The 17,026-nt window shown below is 43.8% G+C and overlaps 1 long non-coding RNA gene across 1 annotated transcript; it reads right to left on the minus strand.

The window, feature by feature from the left end:
• Window positions 1-6,354: 6,354 nt before the first annotated feature.
• On the minus strand, window positions 6,355-6,925 carry LOC135387210 (uncharacterized). The gene is made up of 3 exons (XR_010420941.1): window positions 6,907-6,925; window positions 6,759-6,849; window positions 6,355-6,698 (listed from the first exon to the last, which is right to left on the minus strand). It is a non-coding gene; the product is annotated as an uncharacterized LOC135387210 (long non-coding RNA).
• Between the last annotated feature and the right edge of the window lie 10,101 nt (window positions 6,926-17,026).

Below are 17,026 nucleotides of genomic sequence, written 5' to 3' on the forward strand. Positions count from 1 at the left end.
CGATTTTTGCATAATTTTTGAGGCATCATAACTAGAGAGTAGACCAATATTTATAGGTAAACTTTGGCAAATGCCTATTGGTTGGACAGAACATCTAGGATATATTATGGAAAAAGACTGAGGGGGTCGGGCAGGACCTTTGGATCATTTGGCGTCGAAAGACCCAATTATATAATGTCTACATTGCACTGCCCTGAAAACTGACTTCCATACTACTTTTGGTTTTTACACTTAGATTTGATTACAATACATACCTTACTCTTTGGCTTTCCGTGGGGAGTGGAGCATGTTGGCAGCGTCTTGCGCTTCCCAGAGCTCATCCATTCCAGGATCTCTTCTCTTGTGTCTAGAGAAAAAAAATAAAGAAGCAATACTTTGACGTTTTCATGGAAGGATATATGTGAGCATCACAGAGCTGTATCCAGGGCTGTAAAAGGACTAAGTGACAGGTACTTAGTAACTTATTTTAATTAATTACTGCATCTCAGCACTTTTCAGATGATTAAGTATATAAAATTGTACTTCAATTACTTTCTCCTGTAACTTGTATTCTAAGCACAGTTACCCCTGTAGTTAACTTCCAAAATGTTTTTTTTTTTCAATATTGCAAAAATTGTGTTTCATTCCAGATGTTCGGTTCTAGGATGGAACAGGTACACCATGTACATAGTTGAGTAGGGGTAGAGTATCGCCTGTTGCGATGAAACTCCCCACTCTCCAAGGCCGAAAATAAAGTTGTTGTTGTTGTATAGTTGAGTAGGTTGATGAGTATCCACAGCCATGTCGCGTGTTGATAAGCATTGAGTCCGTCAAGTCCAAAGTGGGCTTCTTTTGGGTACGCTGCTGGAAATGCTGAACGCATTCTGTTTAAGAGTATTAAGAAATTTGTTTTTCAAGTTGTGGTTGGAAGTCATGAAGGACTCTTCATCAACACAGGGGTATCCTAAAGCAGGTGAATTGTTGTCATGGCCAGCACTGTGATATTACGCGTTAAATTAATGTTTAGGGACTTCATCTCAGTTAGCTGAATATATCAAAGGGACTACTGAACTTGGCGTTGGTGAAGCAGGGCCGTTATTTACTTTTGCTTAGCGTTACAAATGGGCACACTGACTTTAGTGAGTAGTGAACTGGTCTGAAAAGTTTTTAAAGGGATGACTTCAAATTTCATTGGCCAGATTTGCGCCTAGCTCAGTTTGTTCTGACAACGGCAAGCCCTTTCACCACCACCACCACCTTCTCACGGCCGGGCAGCTCCAACTTAGTATTAATCGAAGTAACTTTTCCTACAACAAATATACTCTAAAAGTGTGTTTTTATATATTTTTCGCGCTGGACGATTTTGTATTCTCCACTAAAGGTCTTCGTCAAAGCGCGAAAATATTTTCTACGCGAAATCAACGACTTTTACGTTGCTAGAACTCATGTATGTTTCCAGTTGCTTACAGTTCTGTTCTATACACACGATGCGTTTGTAACTTAATTAGCAGACCTGCGTGCGGCGTACAAGCTTGCTCTGATATGTTTTACAAAGCATGACCGTGAAGCACTGGCACAGGTCTAAGTACCTCATTATGCATTACGCGTCGCGATGTACACAGTGTTCTCGGTTTCAAAAACCAACCCGGTGGCGCTTACCTGCCATATGAAGTATTCTTGCGCCGTAGTATCCACCTTCTGTGGTTTCATCTCCAGGCCAGTAACATTCGTAGACAACTCCACGCTTGAAATCTTTTGCGGACTTTGGATCGAAGTTTTTGATGCAGCTGGATATCGTACAGACTTCTTCGCAATCGGTCACAAACTTTACGCATACGTGAAACATGACTGCTGCCTTTCAAAGTAATTCGAAAAAGTATGCCAAAATTTCGAAACTTTCAAAAACTAGCAAAGCAGTACAGATGCTGTTAAACGCACGAAAAACCAAACTGTAAGCTGCTTGCGTCCCGCGTCTAGTTTGTATTCGGATGCATCAATTGCGCAAGCGGCAGTAACCTGCGCAGCGTCAGGTAATTTTATAAAAACGAAACATGTTTTCCAAAGTATGCTCTGTGGCTCTGTTCGTCGTTTTTAAACATCATTTGAACATGGTGTTTGAGAGTATTTTCAGCACCCACGTAAGGGGTTAATGTCACGTGACATCCTGATGTAGCAGACGACGAAGCGCTGTTGCAATCTGCTTTCATGTTCGCATGCAAGCTTGGCTGACAGCTATGGATATAGGGGACAATGAAAATCAACCTGAGAACGAACAATCGGATAACAATCCGGATGATGTACCTCACGTACGACTAGTTGCTGTGGACTCTTCAACCTCAGCAAGGAAACGACGCAGTAGGTACTATCAATACTTGGAACCGGGAGCAGCGTCCACAACTGAACCGCGGCAGACAGTATGCAACAGAAAGAAGCGCGTCGTTGAGGTAAAGAGATGTTTGTACTTTGTTTTGAAATTTGTTTGGTAGGCTCAGACCCTTCCCAAGCAGCAAAATGTACTGAAAGTCAGGTGCAATAGGGGTGGACGGGTAGGTGGAAGGCCTTGAACAGACTCGCGAAACTATGGTACATCGATAAGACACATACCGCCCGCCCCTATTGCACTCGACTTTCAGTACATTGTGCTGCTTGGGTTGTGCTGGGTGCAATCAAGGGTTCACAGTTTTACCAAGCCGTTGGTAAGGTTATCGTGCCTATCTGAGCCAATCGCTGTCGCGTGTGACTCAGAATCTTATCCACTGTCAGGTTCATACGGCTCGATGCAACACGTTATCAACGCTTTGCTAAAACTTGGTCGCGCACCTTTTTCGGGCCTGTGTGTCGAGAAGAAATGAACATTGATGTGCGTCCCTTGAGCGAGTATGAATTTACTTTTTTCGTTTTGTATTACGCTCCATGTGTACAAGATGCATATTACAGTCCCGTTAATCAGGGTCCTTCTCTACCTTTAAAGCAGCTGAAATTTAACAGTGTAACGTGCATCAATGAATATATATCATCATGTAGGCTAAAAAGTTCAAATCTTTCATAGGGACACCAACGGAGTACAGACGTGGTCGCCTGTAGTACTAAGACTGAAAGTGAAAGCGGTTCGGACAGCAGCAGCCTGCTGCATAGCGGTGACCGCTACAGTGGCAATGAAAATCATCCCGAACTACAGGCTGCCAGTAGCTCAGCAGATGACATCATCAGGGATGAAGATCCAGACTACGCTGTGGACCCAGTGCCAGAGAACTTTTCCGAGAATGAAATGTCTTTTGATTCCGAAGGTTCCTCACATGAAGACAGCAATGTTCCCCAAAGCACAACGACAACAGAAAGCGCCTCCCCTGAGAACACAGATTTTGATATCATGACAGTCATTGAGTCATATGGCAGTGACACACTCCCAGCCCAAAACATAACAAAGGCACAGGCGATATTGCTTGTGCTTGCATATGTTGTTTCTAATGGCCTTACATGGACCCAGGTTGACGGCCTTTTGAAACTTCTAAATACACTTCTCGGTCAAGGCTCCCTCCCAAACTCGAAGCATGTTTTTCGACAACTATGGCAGAAAAAGGAAGAGCAAATCCTAAAATTTATCTACTACTGCAAAACTTGCTACTCTAGAATTGGAGAGCTGACAAAATCACGCAGAACTGACTCATTCGTATGCAATACATGTGCAAAAGAATACAGTGTGCAGAGCCTCGCTTCATCTGGGGAATTCTTCATCATTTGGAGAGTAGGGAAGCAGCTTCAAGACATCTTACAGGACATCTCTGAGAAACTGTACATTCGCCTTCAAGAACTGCGCAACAGCCTTGAAAATATGGACACGTATCATGATATTACAGATGGAAAACTATACAAAGAACTGCGATCAAAATTCCAAATGCGTTGGTGTGACATCACACTCACATTTAACAGCGATGGGTCCCCAGCTTTTGAGAGTGCTAAATCGTCAATCTGGCCCATACAGGTGATGATCAATGAACTCCCACCAAGCATCGGATGGAAAAAAAATGTTTACAGCTGGCATACGGTTCGCAAAAGAACACCCTCCAACAACGTTATTCATGGGTACATTTACAGATGAGCTGAATAGCATTGGAGAGCTAACGTGGACATTTCAAGGGCAAGTAATTCGGTCATTTGCCCATGCCATCACATGCCTTGTCGATAGTCCAGCAAGAGCAGCACTTCTGAACATGAATCAGTTTAATGGCTACAACGCATGTCTGTGGTGCTTTAAAAGTGGAGATATGGAAGACAGTAAGTAAATTCCATCATACTGAGTGCTATGTAGTAATAATTACTGTAACAATAATAATAATGGTTTTATTTAGTGCCCAACAATGGCTCATCTTTGAGTAGGCACATTATTACACAGAAAAAGCATACACAATACACAGCATAAAATTAGACACAAGGTAATAGAGCAACAGAATGACAAGCAAAACAGGTACGAGACACGATTCCACAAAGTCCACAAGAGCAGGATATATGTCATGTCACCACAGAGTGCAAAACGCTATGATCCATTCAAGCTCTTGATGCATCAAAATAAACAGTATCAAACTGGCCTCTGTGATTAAATACATATATAGTAATTGGGGGTTTACGTCGAGAGACAACTGAGATCTGTTATTAACTACAGGTGTCATTGTTCGAACAAAAGTGTCAGTTGACTTGCCTTGGTGAAATCCGTGCTGGGTATCGGAATTCGGAAATAATTGGCTTTAAATATGTGCTGATGTCTTTGCAGATATATTAAATTGTTCAGACTTTCGAGAAAGTACATGAAATGCTTGTACGCCTACTATTACAAACACCTTTAGTGTCGTCAGATTAAGATTAGATAATTACAGGGGACTTGCATACACTAGGTTATGTGTAGCTTTTCAGAGACAATTTGAATACATGTGTAAGGACAATGGTATGTAACCTACAATACACATAATTTGTATTGTAATATACCGGTGTCTACTTTTCCCTTCTGGAGGGAACAAGAGGGAAATTTGTGCCCAACCTTCCTCGTATCCGTGACTCCTGAAAAGTGTGTGTTGGCGCCGGTTCATACTGACTTGCCTTACCGGCCCCGTAGATGCTGGCCCTTGTTGATTTATGTATCATGCATTCATCAGATTAAAAGTATTTGGCTTCTTTGTTTCAGGAACCATGAGGTACCTACCAAAATCTGGAGAGCGCCTTGTTGCCAGGACACATGATTTGGTTCTGAAGGCGATGCTGTTGGCTAGGCGCAGGAACAGAACTACTGATGGCTTCAAAGGACCAACCCAGTAAACCACAAACGTCTATTAGACATACCAGAAAGATCCAAACATCTAAGACATTTGGGATGTCTAGTAGACATCCGGATATGCCCAGCTAACGTGGAATGGATGTACTATGGATCGTCGGAAGCTCATCCATAACTGTATAAATGGATATCCTCTGGATGTAACAGCTGGACATTTGTCACATCCGGTGGACGTGCTCGTGAGGCATTAAGACGTCTAATATACGTCCAGTCGATGTTCCTACCGGATTAACATACGATAGTGTACACGTACCCCAGTAAACCACCGATGTCCCAAGGACGTCTACATGATGTTACCCTCAGGACGATGAAGACATCCTGAGGACATCCTGAAACATAATTTTGACATACTTGGGACGTACTCAGAACTGCCAAAATAACATCCGCGCACGTCCCAAGGAAGTCCACAGTACGTCAATGACGACCTTTTACGGACCTCTAGTGGACCTTTTTCCCGTGCCTTAGCCAGGCTTACTGGCGTTCTCTGAACATTACATCAACACCGCACAGCGGTGCGTATCAGTGGCGCAAACAAGCAACATTAGAACATTAGATCAAACACTTTATTTCGTATGAAACTGAGCGTCATAGCATCGTATTACGTCACCAGGTATTATATCACAGCGTAACATGACCAGCATTTTTTTTTCATTATTATTGAGAACTTACATGTCTTTGAAAACATGATGTCCATGAACACACACAGCATCGGTCCACAAGGGGAAAAACTTAAAGGTATATGCCCGCAATGTCCGAAGTGCGACGCTGAAACATATGTTGAAGCACTGGCATAACCGACGACCATGCTGCACTGTGTTTCGTACAACTGGAGATTTGCGATGTGTCCAGCTTGCCTTTCGTGCGCAAAAATTAACGCTATCCAACTTCAGCTATTTTCACTTTTCGCCACGGACTCCCTTCCCTGCCGCGTCATGTGAGCTTAACCTGCAAGAAATGTAATTTCAAAAACACTGCTACAGCAAAATGTCACTGTGAAGTACGCATCGACGTATACGCATACCTTTAGACACAGCGCCTATGGTTGCGGTCTGCAGTAGCCTAGCATTCTCTCTATCAACAGCCCTATTGCCTGCGAAGACGGGAAACGCATGGATAACCACGTAGTAGGAACGTGAATGCCTCGCACATTCACTACGTACCTTCAAAACGGGTAAAATCTTGAAAATGACGCGGGCGACGCCACATGGAGATCCATAATTCACATTCATACGCTACGACGTTTCCACACATCTGTAAAAGAGTCAACAAGGTGCGACACATTGTACTTCCCTGCAAATTCTTTATTAAAATCACTCAGCATTTTTTACATACAGTGGCACAGCCGTAAAGCCGTGGAGCACATGACGAAGTTGCACGGCTGAAGCGTATGCCCAATCTGTTTCCCAGTAAACACAAGTCACTGAAGAGCTCTGAAACGCACTTTAGCGTAACTTACCTGATGTCTTTCAACATTTCTGTGACCTTCCCACGTCGTGAGTGTGCTGTCCCAACCGCGTTGTTCACCGCAATGAATACGTCGAAAGTATCTGAAATTCATAGATTAGACATTAGTAACGGGGCCACTGACGATGTTGCATCTTCACCTTGAAAAGTGCTGGTAGGGTCACGAGTACACTTGGCTGAAAGATAAAGCATAGGGAAATATGAATCAAAAGGGTAATAATCACACTGCTAGCATAAAGTAATTGAACCCACACGCTAGGAATGATACCAAACAAAAGTTGCACGAATCGTACAAACATAGAACTAACCTTTAATATAAGAAATCGCAAGGCTTCTGGACCTATCTTCCAGGGTGCACACATAAAAGCACCCACAGGCAACACTAGTAGGGCATAAAAACACATTCACAGCAGTCCAGGGCACCACAGCAACGACGGAACGCGAGACAACGGGAGCCAGAAAAAGGCGTGCGAACGCAACGAAGCTTGCAAGCGAAATGGACGCCGCCCGCAGCGCAGAAACGGCAGGAAGGCCACCTGCCCGCCAGGCCATGCCCCAGCGCCAGGCGCTCCTCGGAATGTAGCAAGGGAACGGAAAGTCGCGCGAAGACGGGACCAACGCTATCGGAAAGAGGACGTTTTCCTCTTCAAAAACACATCTCAATCACCTTCCTACGCCAGCAAGAACCCGATATCGAAAAAAATGCCCCAGGCCCATGTATCAGAGAACCGCCATTGCCACGGTGTTCTAACTCGAGAACCGAGAGGGATAGAAAGATGCGGCAAGTTTCTACGCGTTTCCCATGTCGAGTGCGTGTGCCCATTAAAAGGAAGTCGGATCCGCCGTGGGCTTCAAGCCTGAAGACAGGGACAAAAATCGGTGAACGGTGGTCGGTGTCAGGAATTTCGAGAATGACGTCTTAACCACTGGAAATCGACGGCTGGTCTCAATTGGAAAGTTGTAGAGCAGGGAACAGAGCACGCGCACACAAAATTTCGACTAAATCGGACAGCGGGTAATCGACTTACGACACCGAAAAGTGGGAAGCGTTTCAGGGTGGCTCTAGCCAGCCTCGCAGCTCGTCATGCCCTTAAGCTGATATCGGGAGAACGGAACATCGCGCGCCTGCGGGACAAACGCTGTTGGAAAGAGCACATTGAGACCTTCATAACGAAGGCAAACATGACCATGTGGCAGCAACGGGAAGGCTTTTTTTTGGGGGGGGGGGCGGGGAAGCCGCTGGTCCCATGTATTGGGAGGAGTGTGAACGCTGAATCCTCTAACTCGAGAACTGCTAAATTTAGAGAGACGCGGTGAATTTTATCACGTGCTCCGCGTCGGGAACAGTGGATTCTCCAAGTATGAACCCTGTCTGAGGCGAACTTCTTTCTAACAAGGGCACTGAAGTTCGGAAAAACGAATTTTACTAACGCGTCTCCGCCTACGAGTTCGAAACCACTACAGATCAGTTCCTGTGTGATTTGCGCGATCACACAGCTTATCCAGGCCCGTTCGGACCTGAATTTTGGTCTCGATCCAACAGTCCGGGAGGGATTTACAAGACTTTGAAGGTGTCAGAAGCACCGACGGTTGCCTAGAATTTTCAAATATCTGGACAACCGCCAGGATTTCTCACAAGCCGCAAGGTGCACGTGTAGGGGGATGGAAGGGAAATTCGTCACAAGAAACAGCATCCCGATATCGCCGCTGCAGGCCAAGATATTAGACACGGGAACCCATCGCGAAACACCGCGATGTCACTCTGATGGGGTTAAACCATCACTGGATGGCTAAAAGACGCCGCGGTATCAACCGCCACCTCAAGTGGCATGTGCAGTGCTCAGTTGGAATCTCTATACATATCTGATCTATTCTGACCGATGATGTCACTACGGTGCCGTAGGGACCTGGGCACATTCTTCTTATTTGTCCATGCTACCAACCTTCCCGAACCGCGCTCTCTCAGATCCTTAGTCAGTTGGAATTTCACCCTTTCTATCTCTATGAAAATTGCTTGGCCCCTGGTGAAATCCAGCCCATCAACAATCTGTTATGAGAGCTTTTTTGGTCTTTTTAGACACGTCAGGACTTCGATCCTTATGGTGAAGGGGCACATTTCATCGCATTTTATGCCAGTGGGCTCGGGTATCCACACTAGCGACGAAACTCCTCATTATTAACCTTAGAAATAAAGTTGTTGTTTTATTGATAGTCTAGGCCAATTCCTTCAATTGGTTTCGCATTCTTTGAACTGGTGCAGTGTGTACAAAACATGTTGGATTACATTAAATCAAGTGGAAATCAGCGTTTAGCATTTATATCCATTAAGCCAATTCATTGAATTGCTTCTTTATTCCGTGGGTACGGTCTTCGCCACACAACATAGTGGAACATGATGTCGCGAAGGTATAGCTTCTCTTTAAAAACCCTGATTCTGTCAGTGAGGAACTTGTACTTGACGGCTACATAATGAACGAATTGACTGTCTGATTTGTCTTTGGATCTCGTTGGAATTGTGGCGACAATTCAATGATGTTATGTCTTCTCGTTCCGGCAGGGAAGCACATCTGGAGATGTAGTTGTGTGTGTTCCGTTCTACATGGAGATATTGCAAGAGATATCGAGGTCTTCTCGGCCTTCCCAACTACCTTTATTAGCACTACAGTAAAAGGAAACAGAAGCTAGATACTGTGGTACATCTGCAAAGCTTGGACCATGTCGGGAGTTTCCTTGTAAATCCAGATGAATAATTTTTGTGTGTTGCCACTTCGGTAACACGGATAAAAATTAGTGTCACTGTTTTAGTTTCTTGCTGCACGCTGTTGAACGTTATCATAAGGATACAAAAATATAATGAGCATAGAAAGTATGTTTGTATTCTACTTCTAAATCAACATCCGATCGGGACGCCATTTCGAAGTCCCAGCGATATCATTAAAATACATCCTGGCTAGACAACGCTAGGACGTTTCGAATGACGTCTTATTTACATCATTGGGACATTTTTCGCGGATCAGGACTTCGGGATCTTTTCAGGACGTCCATGGGACATCGGTGGTTTACTGGGACGTTTACGAAACGTTGTTTCGACTATCAATTCAATAGTAATTTTTACGTATAGCGCTAGAAGGAAGCGAATCTATCTTGCGAGAACGTGAGAAATTGGAGAACAAGTAAAAGCAAGTTTTTCCATTTGTTCGCGTCCTGCTCTCTGCAAAGTATCTACGTAGCACTCTTCCACCAACAGAGAAAACCTGTCGGTTTGACAGCTCCACTCAGTAGGTAACCTCATCATAGACAATAGCCTGAATTACAAACACAATATTTGTTAGCAAGGAATATCAGAAATGTTAGCGGGCAGTTTGACTCATTGCAGACGTACGAGTTAATTGCAGAAACACATCCTCGTCACCGTTACAAACGTTTTCGGCCCCACTACACTTAACAAACATCCCGAACTACTCGTATTTTAGTATATGTTCCATCCAGTACGCCAACAGAGGCTACTGAGAAATGCCTAAGCCGTGTCGAGTGGGGTACGGTCGCGGCTACGGCATTTGCGCTGTTCATGCACACAAAATAGCTGAAAAAGTAGATTTGCAATCTGGTCTATATATATTGTCGTATGTTAATCCGGTAGGAACATCGACAGGACGTACATCAGACGTCACAATGTCTCACAAGCACCTCCACTGGATGTGCAAATGTCCAGCTGTTACATCCAGAAGATATCTATCTATACAGTTATGGATGAGCTTCCGACGATCCATAGTACATCCATTCCATGTTAGCTGGACACAGCCGGATGTCTACTAGATATCCAAAATATCCACGGTGTGCCATCCTCTAGATGTCCCTTAGACGTTCGTGGTTAACTGGGAAGTCCACTGGTGAAACTGAAGACACTGGACCTAGTTTGGGGTGTTCCACCAGACTATATGTATTGTTGCTTGCTTGGGGTTGTCAAGACACTAACAGAGTGTAACTATGGTTCTCACGATCTGGGTCGCCTTATTATATTGGGAATCATGTGTCCAAAGTAGATCAAAGGCTGTCAAATATTGCCCCACCCATATCGTTCACAAAGCTGGTGCGGCCTGTCAGCGAGCGAGCATTCTGGAAGGCATCTGAGTACAGGAATTGGTTATTGTATTTTATGCTGCCATGCGTCCCTTCTTACTGAAGGAGTGCGTCTCCTGCTGCAGGTATCTGTGACTGGTAGTGACATACCACAGCTGGTCGTCTGCTCCTGAAATTTGTTTGTGAATCATCTTCACTCTATGGTAGCTCTATATGTACGATTAACACTCATGTACTTCTGCATCTTTCTAAAAGCGTAGAAATGCTAGGCCCACTCTTGGGAATATCCATGTTAACATTCGAAAGTGGTAATGGCAGAATGCTAGAGCTTGTTACAGCAGCTAAAGGTGTGCCGATGCAAATCGCTGAGCGCTGTCTAATGAGCGCAGTGTTTCATCAACTGAGTCACCATATTCAGATTCCGTTGGGTTTAAAAGTTGTTCTGGACCGTATCACACATTTCAGTGAGCCCGGCCTATTGACACAGAGCTTAGGCACTGGAAAGAGTGTTGCTCGATTGGCAAATGAGCTCCAATTTGCCTTGACAGAGAGGTATGCTGTTATGCCAACTGTTTCTAAAGTTTTCAGAGCACGCATTGGTGGGACAGTTGTGCACAGCTCTGACTACACGAGGGTGGTACGTACCTGTTCTTCATATGTTAGAATGAAGGACGGAGTATTCTGTGAAACCAAAGAGATGTTTAGCTTTGTTGATGACCGTGAAAGGATTGCTCTTTTGTGCCAAAAACTTCTGATGTTAGGAGGCAGTCTAGGGTACGAGTCTAGTAGTCAGAAAACCTAGTGTATCTAGCAGTGCCTATCTAGCAAAACAATTGCTAGATACGCTAGCTAGCGTATTTAGCATAAACAAACAAGACCGCCACCGTTCCCGCCCCATCCCGCTCTTGCGAATGTTAATTAGGGCTAAACCACGTGAGCGCCAGCCCACAGATACTGACCTCACTGTATCATCTGAGGAATTAACCACGTGGGCACCAGCCCACTTTCACGACTCCATCTGGTAAGCCATCCCTGCAACATGCCTTTCTTAATATTATAATTAGGTGCACGCCCTACTGTGTTGGAGTAAACCACGTCAGAGTGATACCGACCTCACTGTCATCTGAGGAATTAACCACGTGGGCACCAGCCCCCATATCGTAAGCCAGCCTCCAGCAAGTCCCTCGCACGCGCAACACGCGCTTCTTATTATAATTAGGTTGCATGCACACCTACTATGTAAATAACTAAGACTGGGCACGCGCCTCAGTCTTATAAAAACGGTGCATGCAAACGGAGATTAGTCAGAACAATAAAAAATGGCAGACCAGTTCTACATCAATTTACTCTCAAATGCTTCCACCGATGTATTTCCTAATAACACGATGAGTAAGTTCAGAGTTAAACTTGGTCATCCCGTGCACTTAGATGGGAAGTGGGAAGTTGCCCTGACAGAGGTGAATGTCCCGTTTGCAATTAAGAACGTCACGGACACTGTTAACGCTATATCTGAAACTAGTCTCTTTGCTCCTACACTCACAACAGAGCAAATTAAGTTTCGCACAGGAGAAAACATTATCTTACCAATTCGACAATTCCTAACGAAACATTTAAAAAGCCAAGCAAGGATTCTACGTGTCACTGGACATTATGAGCTACAACTGCCACTCAATACCGGACTTGAGTTGAGCCTAGCTCTCTCTGCCAAGCTTGGTTTTCCTGAAAAGATTATTGGATGTTCGGAAGTGGATGAAGGTCAACCAGTAAAAGTATTGAAGTATCAAGAGGATACAGAAGAAAAAATTACTTTAATCATGTACCGCTCACGTACAACAAAATATGAAATTCCAGAAGGGTATTACGAGTCGGGAAAGGACCTAGTTGATGCAATAAATCATGCATACCGAACAAAGCTAGGGCTACCAGAAAGTGCACGTGTTTTGTTTTATAATCCATACAATGGAGTTTGTCAGCTGGAAGGTCGTAGCAAGGGTTATGTCACATTTCATCCATATTTGGCTCTGATGCTTGGATTCGGAAAAAGGACAACCTTCTCAAGTTTTGCTGTAGCCCAGCGGGATGTCTGTCTTTTTCCAGCACAAAATTATATCTTTATTTACAGTGACATCATCGAGGATATGATACCACGGCACCTCTTCTCCATTTACTCCCTTTCAGAGTGCAGAGTCGGAATGAAGGGATTTCATATTCTTTCACTAATCTTTACTATAAATATGTGATAGCAAAAGAACTGACCACCATTCAAATCGAACTGGCAAACGAGATAGGTGATTTCATTCCATTCATTGCCGGCTCAGGACGTGTTGGAGTGACACTGCATTTTCGAAAATGTATATAACACAGGCACCCTGTTGCATAGCACATTATGGTATGGGCAAACGTGATCAACCACTGCCACATTATTCAGCTCCTCTTTATCAAGTCGGATCTGGTTATTTCTCTGATTTAGTGCAGCAGTTTATACCTATACTAACGAAGAAGGTAGCTCCCTACGTGAGTCAAAAGCTCCTCGACACTGGACGACACATAGCAGAAGAAGTTAAGCAGGGATCAACGTTTAGAGAAGCTCTAAGGAAAGGAGTTGGTCGTACAATCCATTCAACACGTGACGAGTTGCTTCAGAGGCTCAGAGGAAAAGGAAGGAAAAGAAAACAATCTGTCAACAATAAAAGCAAACGTAAGAGGGTGGGTCGGTCAGTAAAATCCCTGAAGAAGCGAAGAAAGGTCGATTTTTTTACTACAGAAAATGTCTAGCATCGCAATAGTACATAAGAATTCCTGCCTCTGCACCACGAACCAATTGGAACTGTTTTCTCTTCCTCCAACAAACTTTTCCTTGGAGAAGTCAGAATATGTGGAGTTTTTTCCAGTTTCTGCCCCTACAGCAAGTGGTGTAATCGAATATAATGTTCCAGGTCTCGGAGGTGGATTCTTTGACTTGCAGTCTAGTTTTCTACACATTCAATGCAAAATTGTACGGAAAAATGGAGATACAGCATCAAGTACAGTTGGCAGTACAGTGACACCAGATAGTGTGATACCTGTGCAAGCATTTGCATCCTCGCTCTTTCATCATGTCCACGTCTACCTTAATTCGTCACAGGTTTCTAACTTCGAAAATTATGCATATCGTTCATACTTGGACATAATAACAAATGCTAATAATGTTACTCAAACTCACACCCTCTCTGCAATGCTCTACGAGCCAGATCCAGTGGGAGAATCTGAAAATTTTGCCGCTCCTGTTGAGGCAAAAGGAATTTTCGCACGCTACAAACGGACCAAAGGTTCGACACTCTGCGATCTTTATTCCCCTATCTTCAGTGATATATGTCAACAGGAAAAGTTTCTTCTCAATGGAGTCGACATAAGAGTTGTCCTTCGTCAGAACACAGATGATTTTCGACTTCTTGCACCTGCCAGCGAGACTGAAAAACACACTATAGAGTTTTCACGAATTGTGTTGTACCTGCGACGTGTGCAGGTTTCTCCAAGTGTACTCGTCGGCATCGAGCGAAGACTTCAGACAACTCCAGCATCATACCTCCTTCGAGGATTAGAGATTAAGTACAGGACAATTGCTCCAAATCAATCTCAAGTGATTTTCGATGACCTTTACAGTGAACGAGTTCCCTCAAAGCTGACAGTATTGATGGTTAGAAGTGAAGCCTACCAGGGTAACAGACAAAGGAATCCATTTAAACTTGAAAATTTCAAGCTTAAGAGAGCTGTGCTTGATGTTGGTGGACAACAGTACACAGATGACTTTGACTTTCAACGATCGATCTACTCTAAAGGATATATGAATTTGCTTGAATATGAATTGTCCTTGTGCACAATGAGGTTTTGTTTAACTTTATGCATTGTGCCCTGCTCGAGAGCATTCGTGTACATAGAGAAGTGGAGTTTTTGTGCTTCACATTGTTTAACACCCTTAGCGCGATTGTACTGCTTTTTGCTGCACAGATCGAGGGCGTACAGCTTTGGCTTCAGACAACAGAAGCCAAGAATGTGATCACGAGGAAGCTCATTTTTAAACTTTCCTAGTACCATCCTGTTTTTTGTCGAATAGAGTGGGTGATCAGGGTCATATCCAGAGTTGTCTAGATGCTCGTCAGCTAGTTCGTGGAGTACTTTATCGTCACTCAGCATCACAATGTAAGAATCAGTGTCCATGTATAGCAGTCGTGTATCAGGGGCTACACGGAGAAGATGGTTATGATAAAAATCAAACATCTTCAGCTTAGACAATTCCAATATTGTGAAGCCCAGGTACAGCGGTTGCTTCATGCGAAGAACAGACTGACTAAATTGGAACAAGATGACGTGAGAGCTCAGAGGGCGGAACTGTTTCAAGTTTGGTTTACGTAGAAGCTTCAACACTTGCTCATCTGTTACTGTGAGGCGACAATTTACGAATTTCCTGACTTGCATACATGTCCTGCCATATACACTATTAATCATTAGCTTTGATTGCTGTTTCTCAAATGCGTTTGTAACTCGCTTCCGAAGTTCGTGATTGAAGTCGACATAGGATCGCAGAAAGGGCTTTTGATTGAACTTGAGAACCCTGTGAACTTTAGTGAGACGCAACCCCAATTGCAGATACAGTTGCAAATTGCAATAGTGGAGAAAGTACCTCTCTTTATCAAATAATGTTAGCAACAGTTTTGCTTCGGTAGCTTTCTGTGGAAGATTGAACTTCTTCATGAGCGCCTTCTGATAGTCTGACAATAGCTCATAACGAACGGACATTTTTTCAGGGGCAACGGGAAGATCTCTGTGGCGTTCATGAGTTGCTCGGTCATACACTAGGTCTACCTCAAGAAAGTAACCCACAGGGGTATCATCTCGTATCTGAGCTATATCCAAGTTAACAATTTCCTCCTCAGTGAGCCACTCAAATCCTCCGTAAGGCAATGGTTCTCTCATGACTGCTCCATACAGGCCATTTACATCAATGTAGTTAATTTTTTTCTTTTTTGGGATCAAACTGTTCTGTTCCTGGCACATTCGCAGTTGCTTTTCTCAGGGAGCACTGTGTGACACCTCCTCGTAAGCCATTCTCGATGAGCAGGTACGCGTTGGGGTCGTTAATTAGTTCTAGTTCTACCTGACTCATTTTTAGTGCACAAGACATGCTTAATCCTAGAAGGGATACAAAATGAAACGGTTCAATCTTGTGCACATCGAGTGTCCACTTTCGAAAGTTCTGAAACACATCTGCTAAAAGCAGTGTGTCTGTCAAAAGGTATAAGTCCGAATACTCTCCAAGACTCTTGAGCCGAAATTTTTCATACACATTCTGCGCGTGGTTGTAGTCTTGTTCACTTACTTCGGTTCCATTCAAAATGTTAAAGAACTTATCTCGAGGTGGTAGCGAAGGCTCATCATAGGCTTCAAAACTGGTGACAAAGTTATAACAGAAGACCCCCTTACGAACATCCAGCTGAAAGTGTTCCTCATTTGGAAAAAACTGGCGAAGGCATTGAAAGTTGGATTCACCTTTATCACGTAGATTTTTCACCAGTGTTTCAAGGCTTGCGTTCAGAAAACTCAAACTGTCCAAGAATCGATAAGAGCCGATGTCAATTGCTTTAAATTTTTGACAGCTGGTGGCAATCACGTTGATGTCTGACTTCTTAAGCAGATGTAAATGAGACAGGAGAAAACTCATGTCATAGTTAGCATTATGTGCAATGATTGGAATCTTGGGTGGCACTCTCAGTTTCAGGTTACACGTCTGACATAGTGTTTGTCGAAATTCTCCGCTTACATGGTCATGGTCTCGAACTTTTTGTCTTTTAGCAAAGGATTCTTTGCAGATATTACAATGAGTGGCTGCTGTATGTTGACGCTCATTCTCTTCGGTCATTTCTAGAGGTGCAAAAGCATGTATCCATCCTAAAATTTCGTCATGCAATTTCCGCAGCAGCTCCATAAATACTGTGACACAATTAGGACCACGGAAAAGATGCTTTTGCAACACGTGTGAGTCGGATGCACGTATTACCAAAAGGCAAAATGAGGAAGGACAGTGATCCTCATACACGTTTCCTCCAAACAAGGTGACAAAACACTTTCAAAATCATATACACAGTAGAAAGGGACTTTCGACATGAGATGTTCCCCGGGAAATGCTACCGTCTCTCCCTTCTT

The sequence above is a fragment of the Ornithodoros turicata genome, chromosome 3, assembly GCF_037126465.1.
Source record: "Ornithodoros turicata isolate Travis chromosome 3, ASM3712646v1, whole genome shotgun sequence".
Lineage (NCBI taxonomy): Eukaryota > Metazoa > Arthropoda > Arachnida > Ixodida > Argasidae > Ornithodoros > Ornithodoros turicata.